The 21716-nt window shown below is 61.6% G+C and overlaps 1 protein-coding gene across 3 annotated transcripts in view; it reads left to right on the forward strand.

Moving 5' to 3' along the window:
• The first annotated feature begins 2042 nt into the window (after positions 1–2042).
• The window catches only part of ADGRL1 (adhesion G protein-coupled receptor L1), a 93551-nt gene continuing 73877 nt past the window's right edge, over positions 2043–21716 (forward strand). For all 3 annotated transcript variants that reach the window (XM_074935370.1, XM_074935371.1, XM_074935372.1), the window contains exon 1: positions 2043–2151. The gene's annotated coding sequence lies outside the window, so the exon portion shown is untranslated. The remainder of the gene's footprint in view (positions 2152–21716) is intronic.

A 21716-nucleotide genomic window follows, 5' to 3' on the forward strand; every position in this document is an offset into this window, starting at 1 on the left:
CCAGGTTTTCTCTCCAGGCAGCCACATACATGTGCAGTTTAGCCTCCCTTCTGGAATATCTGCTCTGCCATATGTCTATGGGGTCACCCAGGACTGGATTATCCTTAATCCCTTCTGCTAGAGCCCAAGCTCCTGGAATCCAGGCCTGGGTTTGCCTTCTCCCAGCTGCCAGGCCTGTAACTTTCTAGGGTCTATTCCTTAATGGAGATATCCAGTCCAGATTTTGACTCCTTTCCACAGCTGATCAGGTGTAGTTTTCCCATCCGTTCCCATGTTGTAGAATCCAGATCAGGTTTTATCTCATCCTGACTGCTAGTCAGGGGTATCTGCAGCCTACACTCCAGCAGGTGGGATCCAGTCCAGGTTTTGTCTCCTCCCTGCCTCCCGCAGGTGTCTGTGCAGTAGATCTCCAGGGCTGGGAATCCAGACTAGGACCTGCCTCCTCCCCATGGTCAGCCGGGAGGAGTCGGTTTATTCTTTGTCCAGCCCCATGCTCAGGAATCCAGTGCGGATTTTGCACTTTACCTGCTCCAGGTGTATTTCCCATGTCCCTTTCCATGGGTGATACTCGCTTCAGTGTTTTGTGTCCCTCCTCCGCCCCCTCCTCCATCCCCACCAGGTGTATTGCTCCCCTCTCCTTCCAGAGATAGGAACCCAGGCCGAGTTTTCCCTCCTTCCCCTTCCCCCCAGGTGTGCCCCTCCCCTCCAACCCCTCCTCAATCCACCCCAGCTATTCCCCTCCCCCCAGGTGTGCCCCTCCCTTCCATCCCCTCCTCAATCCACCCCAGCTATTCCCCTCCCCCCAGGTGTGCCCCTTCCTTCCATCCCCTCCCCAATCCATCCCAGCTATTCCCCTCCCCCCAGGTGTGCTCCTCCTTTCCATCCCCTCCCCAATCCACCCCAGCTATTCCCCTCCCCCCAGGTGTGCCCCTTTCCTCCTTCCCCCCTGAATCCACCCCAGCTATTCCCCTCCCCCCAGGTGTGCCCCTTTCCTCCTTCCCCCCTGAATCCACCCCGGTTTTTCCCTCCCCCCAGGTGTGCCCCTCCCCTCCCTCCCACCTTCCCCGGGCTCCACTCCGGCTTTTCCTCCCTCCCGTCTCGCTGAGCCCTAGCGCTGAATGACGCCCCTGGCGCCCCATTGCTGCCCGGTGCCCGGACCGTGCCGTGCCGCGGGGCGCTCCGCAGCCGCCTGGCCGAAGGACGGAGGGGGAGGCAGAGGGGCGCTCGCACCCCACCGTACGCCCGCGCCCGGCTGGCGGCTGCTGCCTGGGGCGGAGCAGGCGTGACCTCCCGGCCAGCCTCCCATCCCTGCAGCCCGGGACCCTGCCTCCCAGCCTCACCCCGGGGTGCCGGCGGCGGAGAGGCACCGATCGCGGGGCTACCGAAGGGGCGGAAGAGCGGGGAGCTGCCCTGCGCCCCCCCTCCCGGCGCTGCGGGGGGGGCGACGGTGGCGGAGCCCAGCGGGGCTGCCCGGCTGCGAGGTCCCGGAGACGGCGACCCCCGGAGGAAGAGAAACGCCCCCGAACCTCTCCCCTGCTCCGTGGAATTGCGGGGTCCCCCCACCCCGCCCCGCGTGTGCGCGGGCAGGGCTGGCGGCGCTGATTTCGCTTGCACGCTGGCTCCCCAGTATGCCCGGACTGCCTGTCACGCGTGGATCTAGCCAGAGACACCCCCCGGCCGCGCTGGAGCGGACTGGGCGCCCGGCGGAGACTTCCTGAGAGCCGGGGGGTTGTGGGTTTTTTTGGACCGGGGGTATCGGGGTTATTCGGAAGTGGGGAGGGCCGGCTTGGACGATTTTTCTCCCCCTTCCTCTGCTGTGTTTGTGTGCGGGGGAGGGGATCCTTTCGGAGCAGCATCCAGCGGGGAGGAAAACGAGCCACCCGAGGACACCCCCGCCCCGGCACACTGCAGGGCAGAGGATCCGGAGCGATCCGCGCCAGCTTGGAGCAGACCCCCGAATCCAGCCCTAGCTCGGCAGACGCTGCCCACCGATCTCCATCGCTCGCTCGCTCCGATTTCGTAACACCTTGTGGGGGGGGGGAGGGAGGGCGAGGGGGGGCAAGGAAAGCGAAATGTCTCGAGCCGGAGTGGAATTGGACTAGCTGAATGGAGCAGCCCGCTGGAAGGAGAAGTGAGGCTGGATCGCTAAAGGTAAGTCACTGGCTTGATTGTTTCTCGACTGGTGTGTGTGTGTGTGGGGGGGTAGATCTGACAGCCCCCCCCCAGGTAAATAACCGATCCATTGACCCTCTCTCGCTTTGGGTTCTGTGCTAAGCTGCAGGGAGATGGGGAGGGGGCCGGGGGGGAGAGGTGAGCGGGGGGGGCAGGAAAAGGGGGAGGGGGAGGGTTGGGGCGATGGGAATGGCAGAGCGATCAGATCTCTGGAAATATGGACCCCCCCCCCATTGCTCAGATACCCTCCCCCCCCCAAGCTGGAATAGAGGGGGGGGCTGTCATCTGTTTGATGTTTTTTCCCTCCTCCTGTTTTCCCAGACAGGGATCGTTTTGCGCCAGTCCCCGGGAGAGGGAAGGGGGCGGGGGGGGGGGAGACACACGCTTCCTAGCAGCGATGCTCGCAGGAAGGGATGCATCCAAATCCGCCCCCCCCTTTCCTCGGGAGAATTGGTAGCGGGGAGGGGGGCGCCCCTGCGTCTGATCGGTGGGTGCAGCAGACAAAGCCACCTGCCCGGCACCCCGCGATCCGCTCTTACTGCAGTATTTTCTGGTGTGTGTGTGTGTGTGGGGGGGGGGGAATTACCCCTGAGTACCGTAATCTCTGGAGGGGGAGGGCAGGAATAATTCTTCCAGCTCTGGGTGACTCTCGATCCCCTCTCGCTGCGGGGAGATGCGGGGGGGGGGGGTGGGCAGGAATAGATATAGATACAGAACAGCTCGGACAGGGGATTGGGGCAGCCCCCTCCCCCCAGTACGTGTCTTTATGTAACGGGCTTTATCCGGGGGAGAGGGGACACACTTTGTTCATATGTACCCTTCCAAGATGGTAGGATGCGGGCGGAATGGCTAATAAGGGAGGGGTGGGGGCTGTTGCCAGCCGTAGGGTGCGGAAGAGCTGTGCCCAGCACCCAGCCCTGGGGCCAATCCTGATTTTGGGGGGGGCGCCCCTTTATTCCCCCCCCCCGACCGGCCTGTGTGGCTGGAACTGGGGCGGCCTCACCTTTTGGCGCGGGGGAGGGGCCCGATCCTGCTCCCCTTACACGGGGGGGGGAGGGGGAGGTTCTGCTGTCTTCCCCTTCCCCCACACCCAGTAAATGGGGAAGGGACTCCATGGTGCGGGGAAGAGTCGTGTCAGCCCGGGGAAGGATTCGGCCCCCTTGGCATGTCTCAATCCGGATTGACGTCGGAATACAGCAGGATCCGGCCCAGAGAGAAGTAAACAAAGCGAGGAGGCGGTTAATACAGAGAGATCGGAGCCCCTCCTCCCCCACTGCACCCGCAATTATATCACCTCCTTTGCCCACCCCCCCTCACAAAAGCCCTAGACCCCGGTGTACCCCCCCACACACACACACACCCTCAGCCTTGGCCCTGAGATCGGTGGCGCGTCCGACGTGGGTGGGGGTGGCGTACGGGGGGGGGATCTCTGCAGCCGTGGCTTGTGTTGGGTTTTTTTAAAGGATCGAGTCCAAAAATTCCGCCGATGGTGGGGGGGGGGGACGAGGCCGGGGTGGCTCCTTTAAAGCCCGTTTGGGTTTTGGGGGAGAGGGTCCCCGCATCTCTGGCTGGGTCCGTGGATCTAGTGCACCCCGCTGGGCCGCCTCTGCTGACCTTCCCCCCACCCTCGATTGGGGGGGGGGAAGAAACAGGGTACATAGCTGCTCCCCCCGCACCCCAAAGCGGGGGGGGGATGGGACCGGACGCTCTCTGGGGGGCTTAGCCCCAGAGCGAGGATGGCTAGAAGGAGGGAGGGATGGAGGGAGGGAGAGATGGATGAGTGGACAGAAAACCCTGTTACTACGCTCAGCCTCCCGGTTCCCTCACTCCCACCCCCGCCCCAGGTTAATGGCATTTCCTGGATTTCGCCCCCATCTAGGATCTCAAGCCCCCTCCCCCAATTGCAAACGCCCCCCCCTCCCACCCAAAATCAAATTCGCCCTGGGTTTTCATAATAAAATGGCGATTTGCTGGCGGATGGGGTGGGAGTAATTGCTTCGGGGGGAGGAAATTGAGGATGAGGGGGTCATCGTGGGGGTCCCTGGAGATCTCCCCACACACACACACGCACCCCAACGAGCAGAAGGAGGGCGTGGGATGTTGCAGGAGGGAGCTGGTTGGGGGAGTTGGCCCCCGGCCATCTGCTGGGGAGGTGGTACATGGGGGGCTCCCCCACTGTACCCCCCAGTGGAGGGGACCAATGCCCCAAGATAGGCACACTGTTGGGGAAGGGGGGAGCTTCCCAGTGCCATGTATTGGTCTCTCTGGCTCCCCCCCCCACACACACACAAAAACCTTAAAAATATCCCCTGGCTTCTCCCACCCCAGGGTGGTGGCCGGGGGTGGGGGGTAGATGCCTCTGGAATATTAACCAGGCAGCAGGGCTGGGACCCTGGAGCCCAGTTCACTGCTGGGGAGAGGTTCCTTCGGGAGAGAGACGCTGAATTTTGTCCCATGGTCCTGGCCCCTGGTCAGCCCCCCCTCGGGTCATGACACCCCTCCCCCCGCCCAAGCTGTCCAGCTCTGGCGATTTGCTTTCTGCCCCCACAGGCAAATTGTGCAGGGGAGGGGCTGCTGGGCCAAACTCCAGCTTGACACCCCCCAGGATGCACAAAACACCCCCCCCCAAGCTGGGCAGTGAATATTAAGGCAACACACAGTAATTTGCTCATTGCTTCAGAGGCAGGTTATTGCTGGGTCTCAAGGTGCCCGCTGAGGTCGGGGATGGCTGACCCCATTGTGCCAGTCCCTGCCCTGAAAAACTCCCAGTCTGTACAGATGGGGAGAGGACAGACACTTGTTCCCATTTTACAGATGCGGAAACCGAGGCACAGAGCTAGCTGCAGGGACTGGCCCAAGGTCATGCAGGGAGTCAGTAGCAGAGCCAGGCTCTGAACCCACAAGTCCTGACTCCTTGCCTGGGGTCTTCCTCCCCCACCCCCTCCCGCCAAGGCTTTTGGCATGTGGGGCAGGGAGGGGGCTCCCTGTGGGCTGGGTTGCCCCTCATGCCCTCAGAGTGGGTCACAAGGACCTCCTTGCTGACTGGGGACCTTGGGGGGAGGGGTAACTGGAGCCTCTCCCCAGGAGGTATAACTCACAGAGCACCACCCCACCCCTGTGGGAAAGTCCCTCCCATCTGGCCTGGCAGAGCTGTTTGGGGGAGGGAGGAGGAGGCTCTGACCTTACAAAGCCCCCCTCCACCACATCTGGATCAGTCCCACTGGTTTGGGGGGGTAGAGGAGAGTTCATAGGAACCAGGATCTGGATCAAACTGAGTTGGGTTCCACAGAACCAGGGAGGGTGTGGAGGCCTGTTTTATCTTAGACTTTGAGTAGGGAGGTGTCTGGATAAACTGGTCCCCAAGCACTGCCCCCTGCTAGTTCTGGATCCCCAGCTCCAGAGAGCCAGGACTCCTGGGTTCTCTGCTCCCTGCCCTGTGGTCTGGGGGTTAGAACAGGGGGAGGCTGGCAGCCAGGACTCCTGCAGTCAGTAGCCAGCGGGGGGTGCAATGGGTGGGCAGCCCCAAACTGGCAGAAGAGTGGGGGTGCCAAAGGCAGTGGTGTCTAGCGGCTAGAGAAGTGAGGCATGGGAACTCCTGGGTTCCGTCCCCAGCTCTGGGAAGGCAGTGGTGTCTAGCGGTTAGAGCTGGGGCCCAGGACTCCTGGGTTCTATTCCTGGCTCTTCCGAGGCCAGACCAGCAAACTCACATGGCTGCTAACCAAAGGGCTGCACTTCCCCCAGGAAAAGCAGAGGAAGGGAATGCGACTGACGCATGCCTGCTGCACCCCACACACCCTTTGAATACACCCCCCCCCCCCGAACTTCCTTCCCCTTCACAGATGCCGCCCAGCCCCTCAGTCTTTAGGACGCTCCCTACACCATGTGATTCAGCTGTGAGTGCCAATCTCTGCTAATCCCCGCCCGGCACTGCCTGCGAGTGGAGCTGGGACCCCCCCGTGCCAGGTGCCCTGTGGCAGCCATAGGGCTCCCCGCTCCCCCGCCGGGTCACTTTCCCTTGGTACCACGAGCAGGGATCCACTGCACAGCCCGAGGTACCAAAGCCTCCTGCTCCCACGAGTGGCATAGCCAGGGCACGGCTGGATCAATCACTCATGACCCTGCAGTCCCCTCTGGCTGCCCAGCCTGTGCTGCCTGGTGTTGCCACTAGGGGGCTCCCCTAAATCCCAGTCTGGACTCAGCCATGGAGGGTTACACTGCACCCCTGTCAGGTCCTAAAGTGACAGGGTCTTGCTTTCATGGGCGGGGCTAAGATTGGCTCCTCCTCTTGGGAACTGTCCTGGGGCTGGGGTGGGAGGTGAAAATACACCCCCGCTCCTGTGGGTTGAAGTAGGCTGTGTGTGTGCCCTGCTGCCGCCTCCTACCAATCACATCCCTGCTCCATGCCTCAGTTTCCCCTCAGGGACTGTGAGCTCTTTGGGGTAGGGCCTGCCTTTCACTCTGTGTCTGTGCAGCACCCAGCACAACAGGGGCCCTGATCTTGGTCTCTCTAGGAGCTGCCGCAGTAATAATAATTCCAGCTATGGTGGTGAAGTGTAAATGAAGCAGAGGATAAAAGCCTTAGTACTGCTGCAGTGAAGGGCAACTCCCCCGTTTAGCTTGGGCATCTCGATAGGGCTGTGTTCAATGCCGGACGCTTGCAGCGCAGCCCACAGAGCCGTATTAGGTGGCACTCAGAGCTGGGCAAACATCACCACCTCCCTCCCTGCAGGGAGATTTAGGGGCTGAATTTCCAGTGGGAGCTGGGGTGGGGGCAGCCCTCCAGTGCCCAGTGGGTTAATTGCACAAGGGAAAGGAAGCTTGCTTGTCTGGTGCTAGTTCACATGTAGGAATCACCATCTTGTTTTAGATCAGGGGCCCATCTAGCCCGGTATCCCGTCTGCAACGGTGGCCATAAGGAGACCCCTAGTAGGGTAATTCTAGGACCGCCTGCCCCCAAGGAATATTTCCCCAAATACTAAGTAGCATTTGGCTCAAGGCTATAGATCCCTGCCCTGCATCTTGGGTCTGTTTTAATCCTTGTTATTGTTCCACGGGAAAGTCTCCTATTCTGTATAATTGTCCAGTTCTTCTTGGAACAGGGGGTTCTGGTGGCAATGAGTTCCACAGGCATCCCCCCTCCAAGTTCCTGGGCTCAATGCAGGAGAACTTGGGTAGAGTCTCTGGCCTGGAAGAAGTCAAGAGGTCAGACTGGCTGATCAGAACAGTCTCCCTGAACCTGGAAATCTAGGACTTGGGTTTGCCGAGGCCTTGAGAATTTCACCCCGTTATAAAATGCACTGGGTGTTTTCATGACAACCCATAGACTCACAGAAGATTAGGGTTGGAAGGGACCTCATGAGGTCATCAAGTCCAACCCCCTGCTCCAAGCAGGACCAACCCTGACTAAATCATCCCAAGCCGGGCCTTAAAAACCTCTAAGGAAGGAGATTCCACCACCTCCCCAGGGAACCCGTTCCAGTGCTTCACCACCCTCCTAGTGAAATAGTGTTTCCTAAAATCCAACCTAGACCTGTACGGTCTGAGGTGTGGGGAAAGGGGCTCCCGTGGGGCAGGCTTTGGTGCAGCAGACAAGTGGGCCAGACCCCCAGCTGGTGTCAATCAGCCGTCACGCAATGGGAGCCGCCTGGGTATGAGCATCCGCCCTTCTGCTTCTCATGCTGCATCTGCCCGGGCCAGGGGCTGTCCTCCGGCCAGAGCCTGCACCCTGCGCCCACGACCTGTTGTAGTGAATCCACCCCCACCCCCGGGAACGCCCAAAACAGACATTGCAGAAAGAAAAAAACCCCAGGAGCTGAGAGCCCGCGGCCTCATCTCAGCCGCCATCTGCCCTGGGAAGCCAGCCCCGATGCCCCACGCGGGGGTGGGGGTGGAGGGGTGTCATGCCACAGTCAGAGAAGGCAGTTAGCACCCCGGAGCGGAGGGATCCCAGCTGGTTACCAACCCCCGGCCCCCAACACCTCGAGTCTTCATTTCCGGGGGAGATGTTCAATGCCGCCCCCCCCCCACCTGGCCAGTGCCTGCCATCCAGGGGTGATTCTGCAGACAGACAGGGCCAGGAGGGAGACGATTTTGGGGTGTGGTTGGCAGAGATGGCGATTTTAGCCCCAATTCCGGAACCCAGGGGGGGCCGATCCGCTCCGCCCTTCTTTTCATGGTTATTATTTAGCCGGCGACAGAGCGGGGGCGTCTGCCATTGGTTTCTGGAGCCGCACTACCTGCCTGGCGCCCAGCTCCGGCGGACGGGGAGGTGGGGGGGATAATTCCCAGGGGGCCTCCTGCGGTAGTGCTGAATGCATTACGGCCACCCCATCGGCTGATGCGCACACATCTCGGGGCCAGCTCCCCGCCCCTGCCCGGGCAGATGATTTTTGGGGGTGGCTCACCAGTGTGGAATCACCGGTTTGGAATCACATCGGGGTGGGGCACCGGGGGCGGGGGAGGGAGCATCAGACAGTGGGAGAGAGACAGAAATTAGGGATGAGAGAGAACTGCTGGGCTCTGCCTCTCCACGGATCTCCCCATCGCCATGTTATCGGCTCGCTCGCTCCCCCACCCCTGGGCAGGGGAGGAGGCTGGAGCTAGGGGGGCAGGGGGGGCGGCAGTGCCCCCTGGCTTGAAGTGCTTTCCATCACGTACAGGGTTTACAGTTTGGTTCAATGGCTCTCGGCACCCCCACTATACAGATTTTTCGAATGCCACTGTACCCCCCTCCATCTCTGTATCTATCCGCCCACCCATCCCCCATCCCACCCCGTCTCCCCCCATCCCCCCATCCCCCCCACACCCCTTGATCTCTGTATCTATCCGCCTACCCATCCCCCACCCCACCCCGTCTCCCCCCATCCCCCCCACACCCCTTGATCTCTGTATCTATCCGCCCACCCATCCCCCACCCCACCCCGTCTCTGCCCATCCCCCCATCCCCCCCACACCCCTTGATCTCTGTATCTATCCGCCTACCCATCCCCCACCCCACCCCGTCTCCGCCCATCCCCCCATCCCCCCCACACCCCTTGATCTCTGTATCTATCCGCCTACCCATCCCCCACCCCACCCCGTCTCCGCCCATCCCCCCCACACCCCTTGATCTCTGTATCTATCCGCCCACCCATCCCCCACCCCACCCCATCTCCGTCCATCCACCCATCCCCCACCCACCCCATCTCTGTATCTGTCCACCCACCCGTCCCCCACCCCACCCTGTCTCCGTCCATTCCCCCATCCCCCCCACACCCCTTGATCTCTGTATCTATCCGCCCAACCCATCCCTCACCCCACCCCATCTCCGTCCATCCACCCATCCCCCACCCCACCCCGTCTCTGTATCTGTCCCCCGCATTCCCCCCCCACCCCTTGATCTCTGTATCTATTCACCCATCCATCCCCGTCCCACCCCCCTCTGTATTTGTCTGTCCACCCACCCACCCCTCCATCCACCCACCCCACCTCTGTATCTATCCATCCCCATATACCACCACCTATTGCTGTACCCAGCTAGGGTGGCCAGACAGCAAGTGTGAAAAATTGGGACCCGGGGGGGGGAATAGGCACCTATATAGCACAAAGTCCCGCATATCGGGACTGTCCCTATAAAATTGGGACATCTGGTTACCCTAGTACCCACCCACCCTGTTATACCTCCGTCTATTTCTGTGTCCACCCATCCCCACATCAATCCATCCACCCCCATGCACCTCCCTACCTACCTATCTATCTGTCTATCCATCCCCATCCACCCCTCTATCTATCTATCCCCATCCACCCCCTCTATCTATCTATCCCCCAAAGATTTGCCCAACAAAACCACATGGATCCTCTTGGATTAACCCCAAGGATGAATCCTGCCCTGTTCCCCGTCTCACCCCATCCCACTGGGGCGAAGGTGCTGGGCCTGCTCCCACCTTGAGGCTGGTTTTAAGCCCTCGAGTGCTCTGTATGCTGTTCTGTTGTGGCGGGGGGCATTGTCTACGCTGGGGGGGGGTGGAGCAAGGTTACAGCAGAGAGAGAGGGAAATGAGGAACTTCACCCCACATTTGCTTTTAGGGCCCCCCCATCTCTCCTCTGGTGCCCATAATCTGCTGCCCTCAGGTCCCTCACTCTCCCTGCTCAGCTTCCCTGATCACACCCATGGCCGGCACGAGGTGGATCCCAGCTCGGGATCGGATCTCTCGGACACTAGGGGCCCCTTCAGAGAGCAGGATCCAGCAATTCACCCCAGCAAGGGATCTGCCCCATTGACTCCAATGGAGCGATGCCCAGGGACCTCAGCTGGGGAGCTGGACCCATTGACTTGGGATGAAACAGAGCCGTTCCGAGATCCTACCCCTGTCAGCCCCCCAGGCCACCCCCTCGGAACCTGCCACTGGCAGACCATTGGGGTGTTGTTTAGATTTCTGCAGCATTTACGTTCCAGCTGAGATCGGGGGCCCCGCTGGGCCGGGCACTGCCCGGAGCCCGAGATCGGGGGCCCCGCTGGGCCGGGCGCTGCCCAGACATGCAATGAGAGACTGTCCCTCCCTGACCCAAAGAGTTTCCAGTTTAAACAAAGGGAGGATTATCTCCCTTTTGTAGGTGGAGAAACTGAGGCACAGAGCGGTGAAGCCTCTGGTCCAAAGTCACCCAGTGAGTCAATGGCAGACCCAGGAACTGAACCCAGACCTCCTGAGTCCCAGCCTAGCACCATGAGACCTTCCCTCCTCTTTTTCTGAGCACATGGCCCTGGCAAGATGCTTTAGCCCATTGTCTTTCCTGCCTCCCCCTCCACAGCCCCATGGAGCAGAGCAATGGGCCCATCTCACCCAGTATCTTGTCTCCACGATGGCTGGGGCTGTCGCCTTTCTCCCAGGAACTGGTTGAGGCTCTCTGCAGACTCAGGCAGGTGCTGACACCAGTGACCTTCAGATCATTCCAATTGTGACACTGAGTCACCCCAGAAGTAGAGGCCCTGGGAGCTGGCTCATAGCTGCAGATCTGGCCCCGTCGACTCCAGCAGAGTGACAACGCTTTACACCCATTGGGGATCCAGCCCATTGACTACAGGGGAGCTAGGGGTCAGTTCTGCCAGCCGGGGAGCAGGCCAGGGCGCACTCCCCGCTACGTGTGTCCAGCGGTTGAGATGAGCAGCACTAGAGAAATGGCTGAGATAATTCTTGTCCCTCTGCCATCTTCCATCATCTCTCACCGCTTCTCATTCAATCACCCTCCCCCCCCTCCGTCCCCCGTCCCGTCCCCCCTGCCCCTCTGTGGTTTCTCCACACACCCCTCCCACCCCCTCCCTCCAGCCATGGCGTTGCCCGTCTCGCAGCCCAGCTCCCGTCCAAGGCAGTGGCTAATTGATATGATAACCCAGCGCAGACTTGATTAGGGAGATAATTGGCTGGTGCTGGGCCGAGAAGCACAGTCCCTGTTTAATTTGGCCGGAGTCCACAAGGGCTGTAAGAGTTTGGAAAATGCCCTAATCGAATTTCAGCCCAAGGAAACCCAACCCCCGACCCGGGCACCGTGCTGGATTTGGCCGCTCGTACCGGGGCACAGAAGTGGCTTTGGGCTGCATGCAGGAGCTCCCTCTAGGGGTGAGGGCTGTGGGGCAAGAGCCCTGGGAGTGCCGCTCCCTAGAGGACGATGCACCTGCTCGGGGACCAGAAGATTGAAGGTTCGAATCCCGGTTCTGCACTTGGGATTTTTCACCTGCCAGCTGTGATTGTCGCATCTTCATTCCCGCTTCCTCTTGGCTTCTGGTGTGTTGTCCCAAAGCCATAGGAGGAGGTACAGCTGAGGACAAACCCAGGAGTCCTGATTCCCATCCCGCCCCTGCTCTAACCATTAGACCTCACTCCCCTCCCAGAGCTGGGGATAGAACCCAGACGTCCTGACTCTCAGCCCTGCCCCCAACCACTAGAACCCCCCTCCCCCAAGCCAGGGGAGAACCCAGGAGGTTCACATAAGAGGATAATAGCCTACTACTGCTGCCAGTGAAGAGAGTTCCCCATTTAGCTGAAGTAGTAGAACCCCGCTGGGAGTGCTGGTTGGCATTCAGGGCCTAGATCTTAATATTAGGTGTATTAGGGGGGTGCCAGCCAAGAGTGGGGTGCCAGGTGCTGCAGAGACACTGAGCGAGAGAGTCCCGGCCTCGAAGAGCTGCCAGCCTGAACAGACCTAGGGTGGGTGGAGAAACTGAGGCACAGAGAGGGGAGGGGTTTGCCCAAGGTCGCCCAGCCAGGCAGCAGCCAAGCCAGGAATAAACCCCAGGTTTCATGCCCGAGCATCCCCGCCCACTAGGCCTCACAGCCACGGCCTGCGCTGCTTTGCGCCTGTGTTGTCTCAGCGGTCGGAGGGGTTAAGCTAAGGCCAGGGGCAAACATAAACGCAGCCTCCAGCACGCACAGCTCCTGGTGTCCCCCCAGACCCCCGCCACCATTCAGCTGGGCCTCTGCCTGACACTGGCCCTTTAAGACTCCAGGGTCATTGAGTGGCAGGGAAGCCTGTGAAGCAGGACTATAAAAATTGACCAACGCTGAGCGAGGGGAGTCCCTGCAAAAGCCAGCCGGGGGCTGTGTGTATTATCGATGGTTAATTAGCTGCACGTGGCCCATCAGAGGGCCCCAAAGCGCTTCTCGGACAGGACTGAGCCAATGCTTGTGAGCTCAGAGTCAGTGCTGTCGCACGGGGAGGGAAACTGAGGCACGGGACGAGGAAGTGACTTGCCCAAGGTCATGCAGCAAGGCGCAGCTTGCGAGGGAACCTAGGAGTTCTGATCCCCAGCCCCCCCCCCCCAATCTAACCACTAAACACCACTCCCCTCCCAGAGCTGGGGACAGAACCCAGGAGTCCTGGCTCCTCCCACCACCACTACCCACTCAACTTCATTCACCTCCAACACAACGGGGCCCTGATCTCGGTTGGAGTCTGTGCAGTGCCTGGCACAACTGGGCCCTGATCTCAATCAGGGTCTGTGCAGTGCCTGGCACGATGGGGCCCTGATCTCGGTCGGGGTCTGTGCAGCGCCCGGCACAATGGGGGCCCTGATCTCGGTCAGGGTCTGTGCAGTGGGGTGCTGACGATGGTGGGTCTGAGTCCAGCGCTGCCCGCATGGTGTGGGCAGCCGTTCGCAATCCAGTCACGCCCCCTCCCCAGGGCATGGCTCGCGGGCCCACGTCGTCCTGTATCAGCCACGGGGCCCTGCCATGGGCCTGGTGGGGCCCCTGGGCACAGGTTCGCTCTCCTGCAGGGCGGGTTCCGGGCCCTGTCGCTGGATCAGGAGCTAGAAAGGAACCGGACAGATCTGCAGGGTTGTTCCCCACTTCATCAGGGTTTCTAGGAGCAATGGAGACTTTCCCCCTCTTGACTTCCCAGGACATTAATTAGGTGTGTTATGGTAACATCTAGAGACCCCAGCTGAGATCAGGGCCCCATTGTGCCGGGCGCTGCACAGATCCCAGCTGAGATCAGGGCCCCGTTGTGCCGGGCGCTGCACAGACCCCGACAGAGATCAGGGCCCCGTTGTGCCGGGCGCTGCACGGACCCCGACAGAGATCAGGGTCCCTGTTGTGCCAGGCCCTGCACAGCCCCTGCCCCAGAGAGCTGACACTTTACATAGACAAGTGGTGGAAGGTGAAACTGAGGCACAGAGAGGGGAAATGAATTTCCCAAGGTACCTAGCGGGTCAGAGGTGGAGACAGAACCCAAGTGTCCTGCGTCCCAGGCTACTGGCCCCTGATGCCTCCTTTTATGGATGGAGGGGGAATCTCTCTGTCTCATCCTGTCAGTTTCAGCCCTGTTGCAGCCTGGGGTTTGTACTTCCCAGGGGTTCTGGGCGTTATGTTCCCAGCTGGATGAGGACAGTGCAGAGGAGGGGCAGAGTTAAGGGTATCTGGGCAACCTCTGAACTCCCCATTTCTGCCCTTGGGCTGGCGCATATCGTCCACGGGCAGCTCTGAGTTCTCTGCCCATTGCAGCCACCAACGGGATGGGCATTCGCCAAGTGTCAATCTTCAGTCCCCTCTCGTGGCCACTTGGCACAACAGGACAAAAACCTACTGCCGCAGCTGGGTGGAGGCACCTGTCTGTTAGCTCGTGATGCTGGTGGTGCTTTTGGGGTTCCAGGCTTGTTGACGACCCAAGCAGGGAGCAGCCTGGCACCAGTAGAGCTAATTAGACCCTTTTCCTGCCCCCCGGCCTGTGAGCTGAAAGCAGGGATCCCGACCTCACAGGTCATTGCCACCTGCCCCACACCCTTAATGCTGGATTCATTATTTAAAAGCAGGGTGGAAAGAAGAAGGAAAGCAACCTTCATTATCATATCGAGAAAATTACCCCCATCCCCCTAACTAGCAATTTTCCTGCCACATAGTTCAGCGCTGACTAGCCCATTAATTATAGAGATGAAAAATCATTTGGAAACCAGGAAAGGAAACTAATTGGCTCTTCCCCCAGCTAAAACGAGCCGGTGCTAGCGGGAGAGGGGAGCAGGGATCTCGGTCACGAGAGGGTCCCGACGGGGTCTCCTCCTTGGGAAGATTTCTCGAGACTCTCCCTTTGCTCAGAGCAGTCTAGGGAGTCTGGCATGTGGTCAAGAGGAAAGAGGGGCCTGTGGTTAAGGTGTGGGGCTGGGGGAGATTTGGCTTCACTACCCTGCCTCAGGATGACCTCGGCTGAGTCAAGGCACCTCTGTGCCTCAGTTTTCCCATCTGTAAAATGGGGATAATGGATCTTCCTGTGTCTATTCAGACTGTGAGCTCTTCTGAGCGGGGGCTGCCTCTGACTCTGTGTCTGCAGCTCCTGGCACAACGGGGCCCTGATCTCGGTCAGGGTCTGGGCAGCGCCCTGCACACCGGGGCCCTGATCTCGGTCGGGGTCTGGGCAGCGCCCGGCACACCGGGGCCCTGATCTTGGTCGGGGTCTGGGCAGCGCCCTGCACAACGGGGCCCTGATCTCGGTCGGGGTCTGGGCAGCGCCCGGCACACCGGGGCCCTGATCTCGGTCGGGGTCTGGGCAGCGCCCGGCACACGGGGGCCCTGATCTCGATCGGGGTCTGGACAGCGCCCTGCACAACGGGGCCCTGATCTCGGTCGGGGTCTGGGCAGCGCCCGGCACACGGGGGCCCTGATCTCGGTCGGGGTCTGGGCAGCGCCCGGCACACGGGGGCCCTGATCTCGGTCGGGGTCTGGGCAGCGCCCGGCACACGGGGGCACTGATCTCGATCGGGGTCTGGGCAGCGCCCTGCACAACGGGGCCCTGATCTCGGTCGGGGTCTGGGCAGCGCCCGGCACAACGGGGCCCTGATCTCGGTCGGGGTCTGAGCAGCGCCCGGCACACCGGGGCCCTGACCTCGATCGGGGTCTGGGCAGTGCCCAGCACACCGGGGCCCTGATCTCGGTCGGGGTCTGGGCAGCGCCCGGCACACGGGGGCCCTGATCTTCATTGGGGTTTCTACCATAACATGAATAACAACAGTGGATCAGAACCAGCCTCTTGGTTTTAAGACAGCTGGAGTCTAAGTTACTGAGCATTGGCTGAGGAGCCAGGACTCCTGGGTTCTACTCCTGCTCTGGAGGGGAGTGGGGTCTAGTGGCTACAGCAGGAGGGGGCTGGGAACCAGGACTCCTGGGGTCTTTCCCCAATCTGCCATCGACGTGCTGTGTGCGCCAGGGCCTGCAGCGGGGTTTGTCCGCAGCCCAGCGGCCCCGTTGCCCTGCTCTGTGCCAGGCCCCAGCGCCGAGCGCAGACGCTCACTCCACACAGCAGCTCCCCAGAGTGGGGGTGGAGCAGCATGTGCCCTCCTCCCGGCCCCCCAGCGAAGGGGGCATGGCTGGCAGGGCTGGTCTCCGCTGCGAGGGCCAGGGTCATTACAGGCCAGGACCAAGGGGCATTAGCGGAGCAAAGCCCAGCGAGGAGGAGGCTGGTCAGCATGGAAGCACGTCAGCAGGGCTGGGACAACGGAAGGGGCTGTGGGTCAGGAGTGAGGAGCACCCCGTTCCCCAGCCCGGGGCTCCCCCCCCCCCCGCACTGCTCAGCTGGTGCTCCTCACTCCTGACCCGCAGCCCCTGCTGTCCCAGCCCCGGGCGCCCCTGAGCGGGGGACAGGTCCCTTCTCCATCCTGACCTTCGCTCCCAGGGAAAGTGCTGAAGCGAGAGAACCTAACACCGGGCTGGGGGGGCTCGAGGGCTGCCTGATCTCCACTCCCCTCCCCTCCTTGTCTTCCAATCCCTCCCCTGGGGGAGCCGCAAGTCAAGGGCGTCCGGGCTCCTGTTTCATGCTGCGGTGTCCCGTGGCCAGGTGAGGCGGCTGGGGTGAAGGCCCGGCTCCCAGGGGGGCACCGCGTGATGACTCAGCCCCTCGGGGGCCAGGCCTGCAGCTCTGGAGCTGGCGGGGGGGAGGGGGAGCCACGGTCACTCAGTGTCCTTCCCATGCAGCTGGGGTTTGGACCAGGGGAGGAGCGCATCTGGGGAGGAGCGCGTCTGGGAGCTGTGCACACAGGGCCCCCAGGCTCCTGGCCTGCAAAGGGGCCCCCGGGCTGTGCAGCGCGGGGCCCGGGTTCCTGGCCGATGTAAAGGGGCCAGGCTGGACCCCGCTGGTGTAACGGGGCTACAAGCCATTCTCCATGTCTCTGGCTCCATCATTGTGGCTGCAGCATCTGTAGGGGGCGCTCTCCCCCTCGCCGTCAGTGCTGGCTCTAGGGGGCCTACGCAGGAGGGCATTGGGCTGGGGGCAGAGTGCTGAGGTTTGGGGGTTGTAAAGCCAAAGGGTCCCCTCCCCTCTGTCTCGGAGGAGGCCTCTGCCCCCCTGCGATGGGCCCAAACAGCTTTGCCGTCACTCCTGGGGAAGGAGCCGGGTGGGGGGAGATGGGGGAGGGGAAGGGAGTCTGGGAAAATGGACCCGAATTGCGGGAGCTGCCCCATTCAGTCCTGCCCCTGCTCCCAAACGATGGTCCCATCTGACCCAGATCACAGCCCGTGTGAGGGTGCTGGATGGAACAGGGGCTTCCCATGGGGGCTGCTTTCCTGGGGGGATCCCCAGGGGGATGAACAGTGCCAGGGGCTCCCCACGGAGTGGGAGGGGCCAAGATCTTGCCGGAGCGGGCCTGTGGAGGCGGCCCCGCCTCCCCCCATTTCAGCGCCTTTCTGAGCAGATCCAGGTAATTGGGGCCGGACCCTTGGCCCAAAGCGGTGGCAGGAAGGACTTCAGTGGGCTTGGACTCCCGCTCCCGAGGTGAAAACACAGGCATGGCCCAGTGTGCCCATCTGCCCCAGCACATCACCACAAGCACCGGCTGGTACAGAGGAGGGGGAAAGCCCAGGGGAAGTGACTGGACACCCTGCAGCAGGGAGTTCCACACAGGTGGATCAAATGGAGGTGCTTCCCAGGAGAGGCCACTTGGAGGCGGTGACTCGGGATACCTGGGTCCTGTTCCTGTCTGACCGGCTTGCAGCCTTGTGCAAGTCCCCTGTGCCTTAGCTTCCCCTCCATTGTGTGTAAATCATTTATGTCAGGGACTGTCTCTCTCACTGGGGGTCTGTGCAGTGCCTGGCACAGTGGGGTGCTGGTCTTGCTCCGGGTCTGTGCTGTGCCTCCATCCCCAGGGTGCTGCTGTGATATAAATAACAATGAGTTTGAAATGCGTTGCCTTTTTGCTGACACTGTCTTCTCCTGGTTGCTTGCGTCTCTGGAAAGGCACCTTTGCTCTGCCTCCATCCGATCCCGAATGGGGTGAGATCTGTTCCTTATGGGAGGGACCAATGAAAATCAGCTCTCTGGAGCTTGGCCTGGCTGCTTCAGTTGCGTTGTTGTTTGAGATCTGGGTTGATCAAAAATGGCAGTGACTCAGTTTCCTTTTTCCCAAGATCCCTGCTGAAAAGAGACAAGAAGTCAGGTGGCATTTTTAGGAAGAAAGAAATATCGACATCTCATCCGAAAAGAACATTAAGGTGGCAAAACCAAGAGCTACAATGTTGGGAAATGCCAGAATTAAGGCTGCCTGGGTAACCTTAACTCTTCCCTGTGGAGTGTCTGCATTGTGAGCCACTCTTTCATGGCATCCAAAGCTATTCTTTTCACAGTACCCCTGCCTCATTCAGTGCACAGGATGGATGGCGTTCACCGGATGAGCAGTTATGCCAGCTTTCTTTTTATCATCCTCATTCAATGTGTGGCCCCATTCACTGCCATTCACTGCCCCATTCACTGCCACTGTCCGAACCCAGAGTTATTAATGTCCTCATTGACTTTTCTGTGGCACTCATCCCTGAGAGCTTCTGGGATATGAATGAGTTTCTCTTCCCAACACCCCGCGAGATGAGTAGTATCCCCACTTACCATCTGCCAAACGGCGATGCAGAGAGATTAAGGTCACCCCCCGCAGTCCCAGCACCCCAGTGCTAGCGGGTGCTGGGATCCTGTCATTCAGCTGAGCTCTGCAGTCCTGGTCTCCCCCCTTAACCACAGGACCCTCCCTGCTATTCCTGCCAGCCCCTGCCTCGTTCACTCCGCACCTTCCAGCTCTGCAACAAAGGAGGCAGGGTCCTACCACAGCTGCTTCGCTCCCTGCATAACAGGGATCCAGGCCTGGAGCAAGGCCAGCCAGCGCCCACCCTGGGACGGGGTCCTGTGGGTAGAACCGATGCGACTGTGTCACTAAAGAGCGTCTCTTAATGCAGATGCACCAGGCAGCAGTTACGGACACCCGGGTAGCCACTGTTCTGGGGTTCCCGATTCACCTGGGTCGCTGCAGGGAACGGGGCAGAGGCTCAGCAGGAGGTGCTGTCCCCGGCCGGCTGTGCTGATCCCAGGGCACCCTGGGCGGCAGGGGAGGAGACGGTGGCTCAGAAGCCGGTGGTCCCCCTGCACAATCAGGGCCGCCCCCCGTGCCCCAGTGCTAGGGGGCGCTGCGCTGCCGTCCCTAAGTGCAGCTCTGGACCCGAGGTTCCGGCTGCTCGTGGTCATTTGAGATCCGGTGGGCAGAGGGGGACAAAGCTGGAGTCTCGGTTAAATCCGGCCCCGGGGAGGGACATGCCAGCAGCAGAGAACTGCCCCGGCCCGAGCTGAGAATCAGCCACGATTGACAATCTACCCATCGGTCCACCCCCATCAGCCCCTCTGTCAGTCCGTCTGTCTGTCCACCCCCATCACCCCCTCTGTTGGTCTGTCCACCCCCATCACCCCCTCTGTCCGTCCGTCCGTCCACCCCCATCAGCCCCTCTGTCGGTCTGTCTGTCCATCCACCCCCATCACCCCCTCTGTCCGTCCGTCCGTCCACCCCCATCACCCCCTCTGTCGGTCTGTCCACTCCCATCACAACCCTCTGTCCATCCGTCCATCCACCCCCATCACCCCCTCTGTCTGTCTGTCCGTCCACCCCCATCACCCCTCTGTCAGTCTGTCCACCCCCATCACCCACTCTGTCCATCCATCCATCCACCCCCATCACCCCCTCTGACCATCCGTCTATCCATCCCCATCTCCCCCTCTGTCCGTCTGTCCACCCCCATTAACCCCTTCTGTCCATCTATCTATCCAGTCCCCATCCAGCCCCTATGTCCATCTGTCTATCCAGTCCCATACACCCCTTTGTCCGTCCATCTATCCATCCCCATTCACCCCCTCTGTCCCCGTGTCTATTCATCCCCAGTCACCCCCTCTATCTATCCATCTATCCCATCCCTAGCCACACACCCCCTCACTGTGGGCTGTGGCCAGGGCTCCTCCACCCTGTCAGCCCCATACGATTCCCGTGCTCTGGTGCTGCCATGAGTCGCAGGCTGGGCAGGGGGGACCCCGAAGCGCCCGCGTGCACCGGCGCCAGCAGCTCCCCGTGGCAGAGACTGTTAATCATCCCTGTCTGCCAGGGACGCTCGGCGAGGGGGTTCTCCAGCCAGGCCCGTCCCACCCCCGGCCCCCACCCAGGCTGGATGCACGCTGGGCACTCAGCAACCTCTGGACAGTCACACAGAGCAGGGCAGGGACAAGGCAGGAGGACACAGTGGGGGGCTGTGAGTCGGGTTTGGGGGGCACCGGCAGAGCTGTGATGGAGGATTTGAGGCTGGGCTAACGGGGGGCTGCGGGTCGGGTTTGGGGGGCACCAGCAGAGCTGAGATGGAGGAGCCGAGGCTGGGCTAACGGGGGGCTGCGGGTTGGGATTGGGGGGCACCGGCAGAGCTGAGGGTGCAGGAGCCGAGGCTGGGCTAACGGGGGGCTGCGGGTCGGGTTTCGGGGGCACCGGCAGGGCTGTGATGGACGAGCCGAGGCTGGGCTAACGGGGGGCTGTGGGTCGGGTTTGGGGGGCACCAGCAGAGCTGAGATGGAGGAGCCAAGGCTGGGCTAATGGGGGGCTGCGGGTTGGGTTTGGGGGGCACCGGCAGAGCAGAGGGTGGAGGAGCCGAGGCTGGGCTAATGGGGGCTGCGGGTCGGGTTTGGGGGGCACCGGCAGAGCTGAGGGTGGAGGAGCCGAGGCTGGGCTAATGGGGGGCTGCGGGTTGGGATTGGGGGGCACCGGCAGAACAGAGGGTGGAGGAGCCAAGGCTGGGATAACGGGGGGCTGCAGGTCAGGTTTGGGTGGCACCGGCAGAGCTGAGGGTGGAGGAGCCAAGTTTGGGCTAACGGGGGGCTGCAGGTCGGGTTTGGGGGGCACCGGCAGAGCTGAGGGTGGAGGAGCCGAGGCTGGGATAACGGGGGGCTGCGGGTTGGGATTGGGGGGCACCGGCAGAGCTGAAGGTGGAGGAGCCGAGGCTGGGCTAACGGGGGGCCGCGGGTCGGGTTTGGGGGGCACCGGCAGAGCTGAGGGTAGAGGTTTCTCACTCAGAGCTGCGCTTGGCCTCCCCCCCATTCTCGGGATTAGCCGGATCCCATTTCACCGAGGGAGGCAGGGACATGTCGCTCGTGCTCAGATTTGTGATTTACGCTGCTCGATGCTAATGAGGACACGGAGAACGGCCTGTTCCCAGTGAATTCGGCTAATCCTCCCGGCCGTGCTGCGATGCCCAAACAATGGCAGCGCGGCACCGACAGGCCGGATCCCCCCTCGGCTCCCCAAGCAGCTCCGCTCCAGCCCAGGCCCTGGGATCGGCAGAGCAGGGGGTGCCAGGGCTGGGCTGGCAGGGGGCTGTGGGGCGGGATTGAGGGGCACCGGCAGGGCGGGAGGGGGTGAGCCCAGAACCCAAATCCAAAATGTGCATGTGCCATTAACCCTCCCCCCGGCCCACACACTTCCTCTGGCTCTTGTCAAACTCTGGCCTCAGCCTCCAATCGGGGGTGGGGGGGTGGGGTGGGGTTATAAAGAGCCCCAAGCTGGGGCCAGGGTGGAGGCGGGAGATGGAGCAAAACTGCAGAATTTCTAATCCCCCCCACACACACACACACACAGCCCCAGCCCTGCCCCTGCCCCAGCTCTGCTGGTGCCCCTCCCTCCCGACCTGCAGCCCCCTGCTAGCCCAGCCCTGCCCCCCTGCCCCCAGCTCTGCCGGTGCCCCTCACTCCCGACCTGCAGCCCCCTGCTAGCCCAGCCCTGCCCCCCTGCCCCCAGCTCTGCCGGT

This window comes from Natator depressus, chromosome 20 (assembly GCF_965152275.1).
Source record: "Natator depressus isolate rNatDep1 chromosome 20, rNatDep2.hap1, whole genome shotgun sequence".
In the NCBI taxonomy this organism is placed as follows: Eukaryota; Metazoa; Chordata; order Testudines; family Cheloniidae; genus Natator; species Natator depressus.